At 43.6% G+C, this 13,359-nt stretch overlaps 1 protein-coding gene across 12 annotated transcripts in view; it reads left to right on the top strand.

Moving 5' to 3' along the window:
* The window catches only part of HOMER2 (homer scaffold protein 2), a 112,679-nt gene that overhangs the window by 37,200 nt on the left and 62,120 nt on the right, over positions 1–13,359 (top strand). The window lies entirely within an intron of this gene.

Here is a 13,359-nt window from a genome sequence, read left to right as displayed (position 1 = left end):
TGAAAAAAACCAGACACAGAAAGCCACATACTGTGATTCCATGTATATGAAATGTCCAGAACAGGCAAATCCATAGAGACAGAAAGTAGATCAGGGGTTGCCTGGGGCTGGAGGTGGGGAGAATGGGAGTGACTGCTAATGAGTATGAATGGGGTTTTGGGGGTGATGAAAATGCTCTGAAATTAAATAGTGGTGATGGCTGTACAATGCTGTTAGTAGACTAAAAACCACTGAACTGTACACTTTAAAAGGGTGAGTTTTATGATATCTGAATTATAGCGCAATGAAAGTAATTTAAAAATTATCCATGAAATTTAAATTTCGCCAGTTCTCTATTTGCGTATATGTATGTGTGTGTCTGTGCGTGCACCAAATCTGGTGACTCTATACTTGCCACCTATTTTTGTAGAAAATTTTGTATTATAATACACACATAAAATACCTATTAGCCTGAGAGACCAACTGATAAATAGTGTAAATGAATACATCACAAATGTTCTTTTGAGGTATGTCTGTACCTTTTGTTTTGTATTTTACACCTTTTGCAATTGACTTGGCAAGTTACCAGCCTCTTCACACCATGCGATTCTAATTTTACACGAGTGGTTCCTAGGAAAACAAAAAGAGCTTTTTCCCCCTGAACTCAAATTGAGAGTGGTAAGCTATATACTTAACCATGGTTGGTTTCTAGAACTGGTACTAGGATCCCCCTTGCTGCTACCCAGGAACCCAAAAGACAAAAATGAACCACAAAACCAGTTTGCCATAGTTAGTACTAATTTGCCATTAAAGGAAAAAAATAAATCCCAGGCTTCTAAATTTTTTAAGCAATGAAAAATTTTTTTAAATTGTGCAAGTGCACAGTTATTCTTTTTGAAGATTCTCTTTTGTTTAATTTGCTGATGATAACAGGGAGAGAGAGCTAGGTCTCTTTGGGCATGTTGAGCTGTCTAAGGTGGAAAAGGGGATTGTCTTCCCTGCAGTAATGTCTCACGCCTATAATTAATATATTATCATAATATTCCTTTAACTGGCTACTATTACTAACAAAAAAGCACTTTGCAGTACCAGTTGTTAAGACTCGGCACTTCCAATGCGTGGGTTCAATCCCTGGTCAGGGAACTAAGATCCCACATGCTGTGCAGTGTGGCCAAAAAGTTTTTTTTTTAAAAGAAAAGGAAAGAAAGAAAGCACTTTGCATATATTATCACATTTAATCTAAACAGTCCCTTGAGGTGGTTCTGTTAATGTTGAGGGAAGTGACTTGGCCAAGGTCACACAGATGATTAGGTCCTCCTAGGGAGCATGTAGTGTTCCACAGCCTGAGCTAGTCTCCCCGTTACTCTTTTTTTAAAAAAAATAAATTTATTTATAAGTATTTATTATTTATTTTTTGGCTGTGTTGGGTCTTCGTTGCTGTGCACGGGCTTTCTCTAGTTGCGGCGAGTGGGGGCTACTCTTCGTTACGGTGCTTGGGCTTCTCATTGCGGTGGCTTCTCTTGTTGCAGAGCATGGGCTCTAGGCGTGTGGGCTTCGTTAGTTGTGGCTCTCGGGCTCTAGAGCGCAGGCTCAGTAGTTCTGGCGCACGGGCTTAGTTGCTCTGCGGCATGTGGGATCTTCCCTGATCAGGGCTCAAACCCATGTCCCCCGCATTGTCAAGTGGATTCTTGTTTTTGTTTTGTTTTTTTGCGGTACACGGGCCCCTCACTGATGTGACCTCTCCCGTTGAGGAGCGCAGGCTCCAGACGCGCAGGCTCAGCGGCCATGGCTCACGGGCCCAGGTGCTCCATGGCACGTGGGATCCCCCCGGACCAGGGCATGAACCCGCGCCCCCTGCATCGGCAGGCAGACTCTCAACCGCTGCGCCACCAGGGAAGCCCCCGCCCTGTCGTCGTGTCCCCCCCGCCCCCGCCGCTTACTCTCAAAAAAGAGAAGCAGCACGATTTTGTGGAGTCACCCTCCTCTTCTTCAACTTTGTCTCTGACAGGTAAAAAGAGCCAAGAAAGGAACTAGAATTAAAACCAAACCCTGTTACGTTCCTGACGCGAAATAAGGACTGTTAAGTCGTTTCGGTATATATTTCATATGTCCATCACTTTGTTTTCCTTTCCCGATAAAGGTTGGGCTACATGGTGGCTTCCAATATGATACGAAGCCAACTGGATTTTTGGAAAGCTCTGTCAGCCTGAATGACCCTGAGGACTCTTGAGCTCCGCTGCTCTTTCCTGGCTCCCCTGCTGCTTTCCTGACCCCTGTCCTTCATCTCTAAGGGTGGGTCCTCTTCCTGCCCCTGTCCTGGGTGCCCTCCAGCTGGGTTGTCCCTCTCCTCCTCTCTCCCTGTGTACTCACCCTGCGTGGTTTCATCCACCTGTGATTTCTGCTCAGCTGCTGCAGTGGGTTCCCCAGTCTAGTCTTCTAACCTTGAAGAGTCACCCTGAAAAGGGGTCCCATTTGCCTTTTTAAAAAAAAAAAAATTTATTTATTTATTTGGCTGCGCCGGGTCTTAGTTGTGGCACTTGGGATCTTTAGTTGCGGCATGCAGGATCTAGTTCCTTGACCAGGGATCGAACCCGGGCCCCTTGCATTGGGAGCGTGGAGTCTTAACCGCTGGACCACCAGGAGAGTCCCCCAGTTTCTTTCTAACATCTCTTCCAGATGGTCCACAGGCAAGGTCCACTCATCATGATTCACATTTCCTCTCAACTTCCCAAGCCAGAAAACTTGGGTCTTTTTCCCTCTTATCCTTTTCTACACTTGATCTTTAAAAAAAACCAGCTTTACTGAGATAAAACTCATGCACCATACAATTTACTTATATAAAATATACAATTCATTGATTTCTTTTTACTGTATTCAGAGCTTGTACAATCATCAACACAGTCTAATTTTAGAACATTTTTCCCTCCTCAAGGAAACCCAGAACCTGTTATCAGTCACTCCCCATTCCCCCCATTTTATGTTTACTGTAGATGAATACAAAAGCCCTCAACATTTAAAATTGAGAACATTATTTTTCCAGTCTTATAAGAAAATCATATCTACTTAATTAGGAATGATGTTGCCAAGTCATACCCTCATAGCAGACACAGAATAAAGTCTTCTATATTTTGTTTGCATTGCAGTGTAACAGGAAAATCTCTGTGCACAGATGTGTTACAGCAAAAGGAAGAATGCAAATTGCTCCTTTGGCAATATTTTGCACTCTCTTGAATTAGCTGTCCCAGGAATCATTAATCGTTATGACTTGGCTGCTTGCCACCTGACTTTTTAGAAACCATCACTTGGATGTTTTCTGGTTCTTGGCTTTTGGTGTTCATAGCACGTGAATCATAAAACTCTGCTTTTTGTTTTAAAACTCCCACTTATCACCATAGATTCAGGTGGAATGACTTTTTTTAGTATAAATGTTCAATATACCACAAATGTATGTTGAAATCCTAGGATACCTTCCATAGATGAAATATCATGCATAGAAGGTGCCTGTTGATTCGGTGGCTGGTTTGTAAGTGCGGGTGACACGCCCATGTGCAACTCAAAAGACGGACGTTGGTGCATCACCCGTGACCCAGCAGTCTTGGGTAGAGAACACAATCTCTTAATGATGATACCCCATAATTATGAGAACAACTATCCAAGTGCATTTAACATTTTTCCTACGTATATATTTCTTGGACTGTATTTGGAAGAGAAAATAGCTTTGACATAAATTTTCCACTGAGCACGGTTGGAGACGGTGGCCCCCAAGATAAAGACCAATTTCCTTAGTGTGTCATTCAGAATCCATGGCTATCTGGCTTCAGCCCACCCTCAGGCCTCATCTCTTTTTTTAAAACTATTTATTTATTTAGGCTGCACCGGGTCTTTGTTGCGGCACAGGGGATCTTCGTTGTGGCATGCAGGATCTTTCAGTTGCGACATGCAGACTCTTCGTTGCGTCGTGCATGTGGGATCTGGTTCCCCGACCAGGGATCAAACCTAGGCCCCCTGCATTGGGAGCATGGAGTCTTACCCACTGGACCAGCAGGGAAGTCCCCAGGCCTCATCTCTTGCCACCCACTCCTGTAGCCACAAATAGCACTTGCCAGTCTCTGAGCACACCTTTCATGTCTGCAGAGTCATTTCCCCCTCACCTGCTAAACCCAGAAGATTTGCTGGACTCTGGGCTGGGGGTAGACGGGGACGTTTGGAGGATGGGGAGGAATTTCTGTGCAGGAGTAGAAGGGTGCTGTTTGAACACGAGATGGTCTTGCAGTGTTGCTGGTGAATTTTATTTTCTTCCTTGATCCCGTCCTTGGTCTCATCTTCCCATCATATGTTTACCTATCCTGCATCCTCAGAGAAGCCCCTCACCCACCCCATGCAAATACTTGCCTTCCATCACAGATTTGCTTTTCTGAAATTCTGCCTCTCCCCCTCCTGACCACTGGGATCCTCACCCACTGCTCTGGACCCACCAGCCCTTTTGGAGAGTACAGACCCTTTTCCAAAGTACATGGCAATGGACCTCATGGGCCCTCTGGGGCAGCCCTCAGCCTGTGAACCAGTCCCAGAACTTAGTCAAACCCACATCACAGGAGACCTGCAGGAGAACGTGGGCTGAGAGCTCCTGAAAAACTGTCAAGCCCTCTACGATAAAGGTAGTGTCATCAAGAAAGCCTGTCAATGTTCATCAGGGGTACTTTCCTCATTCTGTTCCCTGATGTAAATGTGACCCCAAAAGAGAATCCCTAGTCAGTGGAGTAGGAAGATTTGTGACAAATGTGACTTACGTGATATCTCTCATTTATCAGCTTTGTTAATCTGGGCAGTTTTGGGGCAGATGGAAATCACTTCAATAGAATGGGTCTTCTGTGACCCCCTTCAAGGGGCTCAGACCAGGCAAGGAGAGGGACTTCTGGCTAAGGTCCAGCAGGTGCAGGTTTTCCCCAGGGAGTTGCTGGTCCATTGTTCTAACAGGGTTTATGGAATGGTTTCTGTGTCCCCACTGATGGGTAATACTGCCTACAACATATACTTAATTCCTTGGACTTCTGTTTCTAGATTCTGTTCTGTTCCATTAGTCTGTCTATTTCTTTGCTCATAGCTCTTCATTTCATTTGCTGTAACTTTATAATAATACATTTCAATATCTGGCTACGTTATGTCTAAACCTCCTCATTGCTCTTCATCAGAATTTTCTTGGCTGTCCTCTCATGTTAAGTTTTCCACATGAATAACCCTGTCTAGTTCTAAAAAGAATTCTGTTGATATTTGTATTTTGTTAAATGTATGTATTAATTTAGGGGTAATTGACATCTTTGTATTGACTTTTCTCATTTAAGAACAGGATGTCTTATTTATTAAAGTTTCCTTTTGTATGCCTGAGAAGTTATCTTTACTTTTTTCGTGCAGATCTTGCTTACTTCTTAAATAGATTCCTAGAAATTGTATCTTTTTGGCTGCTACTCTAGATGGGATCTTTTAAGATCTATTATATTGTCTATCTGGTTGTTTGTATATATAGAAAGGCTATGATGTTATTTTTTATTAGTAATTTTATACCTAGTCACCTTACTGGATTTCATTATTCATATTCACTTTTTCAATTGATTTTCTTGGGTGTTCTAGATGTGTGATACTATTATCTGCAAATAATGGTAACTTTATTATGGGGATTTTGTGTGAAAGTAGAACTACAATATACTTGTGAGTTTGGTAGATTCTTTGCATGAAAGAATTGTGCTAGAACCTTTTGTCCATTATCTCCTTTTTCCCCCAGATCTTTTTCCTAGGCTCAGGGATTTGACCCTGCCAGCTAGGGGCCTGTTGACCATCTAGAACGAGGGCTGAGAGCCTGATGAACCCATGCTTCTGTTCCCTCGTGACAGGCGCTCAGTCCAGGGCCTGTATCCTAAGAGCACAAATTAGACGTCTCAAGATGCTATGGTATGGGCTTCCCTGGTGGCGCAGTGGTTGAGAATCCGCCTGCCGATGCGGGAGACACGGGTTCGTGCCCCGGTCCGGGAAGATCCCACATGCTGCGGAGCAACTAAGCCCGTGAGCCATGGCCGCTGGGCCTGCGCGTCCGGAGCCTGTGCTCCGCAACGGGAGAGGCCACAACAGTGAGAGGCCCGCATACCGAAAAAAAAAAAAAAAAAAAAAAAAAAAAGATGCTATGGTAGGGGACTTCCCTGGTGGTCCAGTGGCTAAGACTCCGTGGTCCCAATGCAGGGGGCCTGGGTTTGATCCCTGGTCAGGGAACTAGATCCCACATGCCGCAACAAAAAGATCAAGCACCCTGCAACTAAAGATCCTGCATGAGGCAGTGAAGATCCCATGTGCTGCAACTAAGAACTGGCACAGCCAAATAAATAAATTTTTTTTTTTTAAAGAGAGAGAGAGAGAGAGAGAGAGAGAGAGAGAGAGAGAGAGAGAGAGAGAGAGAGAGAGAGAGAGAGAACTACCTTTCCCAAGTTTTTTTAAAAAAGAAAAAAAGATGCTATGGTAGAACTCAAAGGACTAGTGGGAGCCTTCCTGGCCAGTCAAGGGGGAAGGATATTTTAGCCCCAGTGAAGGGCATGTGCATGGTCATGTGAAAATGCAGGTGCTTTGGAAGTGCTAGCAGAAAAGCAGCAGAGCCTGTCTGGTGAGGGGACAGGGACAGGTGCTCAGGGGTCTGTGGATCATTCTGATGCACTTGGAGCTGGTCCTATGGGGCATAGAGCCAGGGAAGGTCTTTGAAGCCGGGTGGGCAGTGCCATGCCCTTCGAGCTTGGGGCTGCACCTTTCTCTTGGTTCTGTATGAATGATGTGTGGAAGTATTCAAGAGTCAAGCCAGGTAAACTCATTAGGGCATCCTTTGAGACTTTGAAACATGTTTAAATGGCTGTAAGATAATGTCTGAATGGTTTGTTTTAATTCAAAGCAGATAGAAGCAGGAATAATAAGAATCATGAGGTTTTTCAGGTTCCTATCAGGAAAAGCCTGGTGAACATTGCAAGTGAGGGATTATAATAAATTAAAATATCATTTTTATTTTTTTTTTCTGCAAAAAGTAGTCGTGCCAGTTCTTTGCAGAATCATTTCACATGGAGCCAGAAATCGTTCAAAGCGGGAGTGGTCTCTCTGCCGAGTGTTTTTCATATTCCAGGCATACATATGTTTCACAGTGTCTAATTATTCTTGGGGACAATTACTGTCAGGTTCCAAAATGTGTTCAATGAGCAACAATTGGTGTTTATTCAGCTCTAAAAAGACTATGCAAGGGAACGGTAGGTTGTTATTGTCTGCCTAAAGAAACGTTCTGCCATCCGGAAACATCTGCTTTCTATTTAAAGCACTGAAGAAGGAATGGGAGTATATTTGAAATATACTCCCTAAGCATCAAACACCAAAGAAAGGAGAACAAAATTGGGTATGAAGGTAATTTCTGTTCTCTGATACACACTCTCTTCAGCTTTTCCCTGCTGGGAAGGAAAGGTGGCCTCCTGACTTGGAAAGTTCTGCTTCTCTTGAATTTTTCTATTTATACTGATTTGCACACTTACAGGAACTGACTTCTGTGTCCTAGTTCCAGCTCTTTTAGTTTCTCAGGTAGGACAAGGTGCTCTTTCAGAGTTGGGGTCTGCTTTGCTGGATTTTTTGGTGAGGTTTGTTCTCTGATTTTGCTCATAAAGATGTAGAGGTTTGCTGTCCACATTGCCTGAAATCACCCTGTGACCTTCAATTTTCTACGTGGAGAATGCTGCCCACTCACAGCTCTGTCCAGAGGGTTAAATGAGAACATATACAGTCTGCTTGGGGTGCAGTAAATTTTCTGTGAAGGTCAATATGTTAGTCACCTATCACTGTGTAATCAAGTGCTACAAATTTAGTAGCTTAAAACAAAACACATTTCTGTGTTTATCCTCCATAATCGTTGAAACAAAGAACGGGTTAGAGGGCTGGAGGCTAAATCAAAATGTGTGGGTCTGCTCTCATCATTATAACCCCTTTTGGCAATAAAGAAAAAAGATAAAATATATCTGCATTGCCTTTACCTGGTTTTGAAAGCAGAGTGGTTATGACCTGAAAGGGAATTTATAGGCAGTGGGTTTGAAAGCAGGCTGAAGGCCAAGATTTTAGAGACAAAGGTAGGTTACTTCAAGCACTTCTCATAAGTGCCAGTAGATATCTATAAAGTATATCTAGAAACATTTATTCAAAAATTACATAAGTGTTTCCTCTGGAGAGAACTGAAGGCATAGAGACAGGAGAGAGTTGTGCCTTTCACTGTATGCCCTTTGGTGTCATCGAAATTTTGTACCATGTTCACATATTATCTATTGAAAAACTGTTAATAAAAAAAATAGGAGACCTGATTCCTACTCACAGAAAAACAAACAAAAAACCACATTACTGTGAGTCAGGAGCCTGGGAATGGCTTAGCTAGGTCCTCTGCTTCAGGGTCTCTTAGGAGGTGTCATCGAGGTGTCAGCCAGGAGTGGGGTCTCATCTGAAGGCTCAAGTGTGGACAGATAAGCTTCTAAGCAGTTGTTAGCAGAATTTCAGTTCCTCAAGGATATTGGACTAAGGGCCTCCGTTCTTCTCTGGCTGAAGGTCACCCTCTCTGGCTGGAGTTGCTGCGGGATGGTCCTCCCCAACATGGCAACTTGCTTCAGCAAAGCCAGCAAGAGAGTAAATCAAGGGAGTCTGCTAGCAAGACAGAAGTCACAGTCCTCTGTCACTCGCTCAAAGTGACATCCTGTCACCTTCACCATATTCTGTTGGTTAAAAGCAAGTCACAGGTCCCACCCATGTTCACAGGGAGGGGATTACACAGGGGATCACAGGAGTCACATCAGAAACTGCCTATTACAGACAGGTATTATTTTAGGAAGAGAGTATAATGGCTAAGGGTGGGGTGTTGTCCGTGTCACTTAGAACTGACTTCAAAGCTCAGATCTGCCACTTACTAACTGTGTAACCCAAGGCAGGTCCTTGGCCTCTCTGAGCCCCGTTTCCCCACCTAGATCCCCACAGGATCGCTGGGATCTTAAATGAGAGCTCATATGTGAAGCCTGGCAGATGGTAAATACTCAGTAAATATTAGTTGGCTTTAAACTAAATATCAGTTAGATATTAACTGGCTTTTCTCCCCCCCCCCCTTTTTTTTCTTTTTCTTTAAATACCATTCAATTTTTGAATTTTAGAAGAATAAAACAGAACTCTCCAGTGGCCAAGGACTTGGTTATTCACATGGAAATCCCAGTACTGTGTGTAGTTTTCTGGACTCAAAGCTGTGCCAAGCTGGCCTCCAGGTCCCCAGGCCTGAGGATCGCAGGTCTTTGACCTCAGAAGGGCTGTGGCTCCTCCTATGGTGCCCACCCTCAGCGTGGGGTCTGTGGGTCTCCCTGCAGCTCCCTTCCTGGGTCACTGTGCTCTCTCCACGCTGGAGCAGCCACTTCCCCTGCAGAGGCCTGACCACGGGACCGGGGTTGCAGCCACTGAGGGTATGGCCAGCTGAGCCAACCGTGTCTCCCAACGTCCTTGCATTTCTGATTGGGGTCCCGCCATGGCATCACTCCATCCCCAGAGCTGAGCGGACAGATTTGGAGATGGGGTCCTTCTTGTCTGCTTGCTCACCTTGACCTGAATCATGCCAAGCAGATGACTTGTGGCTTTGGCTTATCCGTGGTCAGAAAGCTCTACCAGCTTCTTTTGTCTCCCTGTCCCTCCCCCACCGTCCCTCTTCACCTTGCTTTCCTCACTCCCTCACTCCTGTAGGCCTCAGGCGCACAGAGCACTTTCAGAAGGTCGCTGCTTGACCACCACAGGCTGCTGTCTGCCCTGACCAGAGCACCTCTGCCTCTCCATGCCCCTCCCCCCAGTCTTTGCACCCAAAGATCCTGTTCTCTGTCCCTCTGTTGTCCCCTTCATGCTGTGGGAGGATGTCTTGGAGTCGTTTCTGTCATTCTGGAGGAGAGATGACAGCTGTAGGGGTGACTTCTTCCATTATTTCTAGATTATCTGATCATGTCTAATGTATCTCCCCAGCTTCCTAGAGGATAAAAATCACCTGTAGCTCTTGTTAAAAATAGAGCTACCCAGGCCCCATCCCTGGACAGCCAGGTTCCTGCGGGGATAGACTGGGGCCCAGGAATTTGTATTTTTACTAAATGCCCCAGCTAACTCCTATCAGAGGCTTAGGAAACACTGATCTAAAGGTCCTAAAACCTAGACCCAGTCCCTCTTCCTCGGTGTGGAGGACACAAGGGAAGAACCGAAAGTCTGGCCCCTTCCCCTGGGAGGGCTCCTGCAGCATGACCATGGGTCCCTGCCCAGCTCGTAGTACTCTGTAAAAGAGAGGCAGAGATTTTAGCATAATTCAATTCTGTTTTTTAAATTGAGGTATAATTGACATATTAACATTATTTCAGTTTCAAGTGGACTACATAATGATTCAATATTTGTACACATTGCATAATTCGGTTCTTTTAAAAACCTCTTCTGTATTCCTGCCCTTTCAATTGCTCCCTCCTCTTAAATATGCAGAAGAATTCCATGTGAGCAAGTGTTTTCTTTTATGGTGTTGTACTTGGATGATTAGCTAAACATGGTGCCGGGGCTGCAGTAGCACAGCTGGGGGACGCAGATGTCAGGCTTCCCCACGTGGATTGATGAGGAGGACTGGTATTCACAGGCGCACACGTTCCCCCACGGGCTGGCCCCTCTCGACAACAGATGCAGGAAATTACAGTGAGAATATTCCATTTCTACAGCTGTCACCCTGCGGCTGGAAGGGTGTTGATTTAGGATTGAGTGGGTGGGTGAACTTGGTCACTGTTGAGGGAAGACGAACGGCCTAGTGATCCATACCCCAGAGGCTCTTGCCCAGCTCCTGGGACCTAGAAGGGAAGCTTCAGGGGGCTAGGAATGCTGGGCTGTGTCCGTTCTGGAAGGCTGGATTCTAGAAACACCTGCATTGAGGTAGCAGGAAGAGCATGCCCTTGGCTTTTATTGATTCAGAGAAATAGTCATGAAAGAGTTTCTGCATTTATCTACATCCACAATTGATGGTTAATGCCAGTATTCATGGTGTTATTCAGTATTCCTTGCATGAGACTCAAATACATAGTAATTTGCTTTTCTAGGAAAAAGTTTCTCTCTTAAGAAAGCGCTTCCTTTCCAATAATGAGCCTTCTATAGCCAGGATGGGTTCAAAGACAGCTTTACCTAAAACCACTCCATCGAGAGACCGGAACAGTTAAAATTCACTTTTTGTTTGTTTGTTTGTTTGCGGTACACGGGCCTCTCACTGTTGTGGCCTCTCCCGTTGCAAAGCACAGGCTCCAGACGCGCAGGCTCAGCGGCCATGGCTCACGGGCCCAGCCGCTCCGCGGCATGTGGGATCTTCCCGGACCGGGGCACGAACCCTCATCCCCTGCATCGGCAGGCGGATTCTCAACCACTGCGCCACCAGGGAAGCCCTAAAATTCACTTTTCCTTTTGATTTTATTTTTTGTTTCCGCTTGGGTGTCCTTTTATGTCATCTCTTTGACATTGTGAGGATTAAAAAAAATTAATTTTTCTGATTTTGATTTAATTTTATACCTCTAATAAGTGCTTATTAAATCTATAGTATTTTATGAATGATGGGATTATTTTTACATCCTGCTGGCTTCCCCCCCCCCATTTTGTCTTATTTTGGACCACTTAAAAGGATTTTCGAGCCAGTTTGCCTGAACATCCTTTCTTCAAAAATAATTGTATTTTTTAAAAATTATATTTTGTAATGAGTCTGTGATTTATTTTGTGTTACTCTGTGAAGTAGATACCTTAAAATATGAAATCCATTACAATTTTTATCCATCTGCCTTATTAATGCTTATTGTCAAGATCTAATTAATTCCTCACTCAACAGAAAGAAACATAGATACTGTGCTAATTCGGTTAATAATCGCACGAAGAATTTACAGGCATGTGAGTGAAAAAGCAACAACAGTACAGAGGCAAGAATAACAAAAGAGATAAATTTGATGATCATTACATAAAACCCAAAGACTTATAAGTTGGAAACATAAAACTTTAAGGCTCGGTCAGTTATAAATGAATGCAACATTCATAAAATGCTGCAAATCTGAGAAGTATTTAGTAGAAATATAATATGAAGTCACAAATGGTTTGCAAAATCCTAAAACTGTTGCATAATCCTCCTCGCTCCCCAGTGAATTTGTTGCAAAATCCTAAAAATGCCAACAGGATGTCAGAAAAAGAATAGGACACTTGATGGAGATGCAAAAACACCGAACGGAGAGTTGCCTTAAAAAAAATTTTTTTTAACATCTTTATTGGAGTATAATTGCTTTACAATGGTGTGTTAGTTTCTGCTTTATAACAAAGTGAATCAGTTATACATATACATATGTTCCCATATCTCTTCCCTCTTGTGTCTCCCTCCCTCCCATCTTCCCTATCCCACCCCTCTAGGTGGTCACAGACCACCGAGCTGATCTCCCTGTGCTATGCAGCTATTTCCCACTAGCTATCTATTTTACGTTTGGTAGTGTATATATGTCCATGCCACTGTCTCACTTTGTCACAGCTTCCCCTTCCCCCTCCCCATATCCTCAAGTCCATTCTCTAGTAGGTCTGTGTCTTTATTCCCATCTTACCCCTAGGTTCTTCATGACTTTTTTTTTTTCTTAGATTCCATATATATGTGATAGCATACAGTATTTGTTTTTCTCTTTCTGAGTTAACCTCACTCTGTATGACAGACTCTAGGTCCATCCACCTCACTACAAATAACTCAATTTCGTTTCTTTTTATGGCTGAGTAATATTCCATTGTATATATATGTGCCACATCCTCTTTATCCATTCATCTGTCATTAGACACTTAGGTTGCTTCCATCTCCTGGCTATTGTAAATAGAGCTGCAATGAACATTTTGGTACATGACTCTTTTTGAATTATGGTAAAAGGAATCCAAATCGGAAAAGAAGAAGTAAAGCTGTCACTGTTTGCAGATGACATGTTACTATACATAGAGAATCCTAAAGATGCTACCAGAAAACTACTAGAGCTAATCAATGAATTTGGTAAAGTAGCAGGATACAAAATTAATGCACAGAAATCTCTGGCATTCCTATACACTAATCATGAAAAATCTGAAAGTGAAATTAAGAAAACACTCCCATTTACCATTGCAACAAAAGAATAAAATATCTAGGAATAAACCTACCTAAGGAGACAAAAGACCTGTATGCAGAAAATTATAAGACACTGATGAAAGAAATTAAAGATGATACAAATAGATGGAGAGATATACCATGTTCTGGGATTGGGAGTTGCCTTTTAAGCAAATTTCTCATTAGGCCAATTGCCCCGCAGCCTCAGG

Source organism: Kogia breviceps, chromosome 3, assembly GCF_026419965.1.
Source record: "Kogia breviceps isolate mKogBre1 chromosome 3, mKogBre1 haplotype 1, whole genome shotgun sequence".
Classification (NCBI taxonomy): domain Eukaryota; kingdom Metazoa; phylum Chordata; class Mammalia; order Artiodactyla; family Physeteridae; genus Kogia; species Kogia breviceps.
The sequence above is the reverse complement of the archived record's forward strand: the minus strand, read 5'-3'. Positions and strand labels throughout refer to the sequence as shown.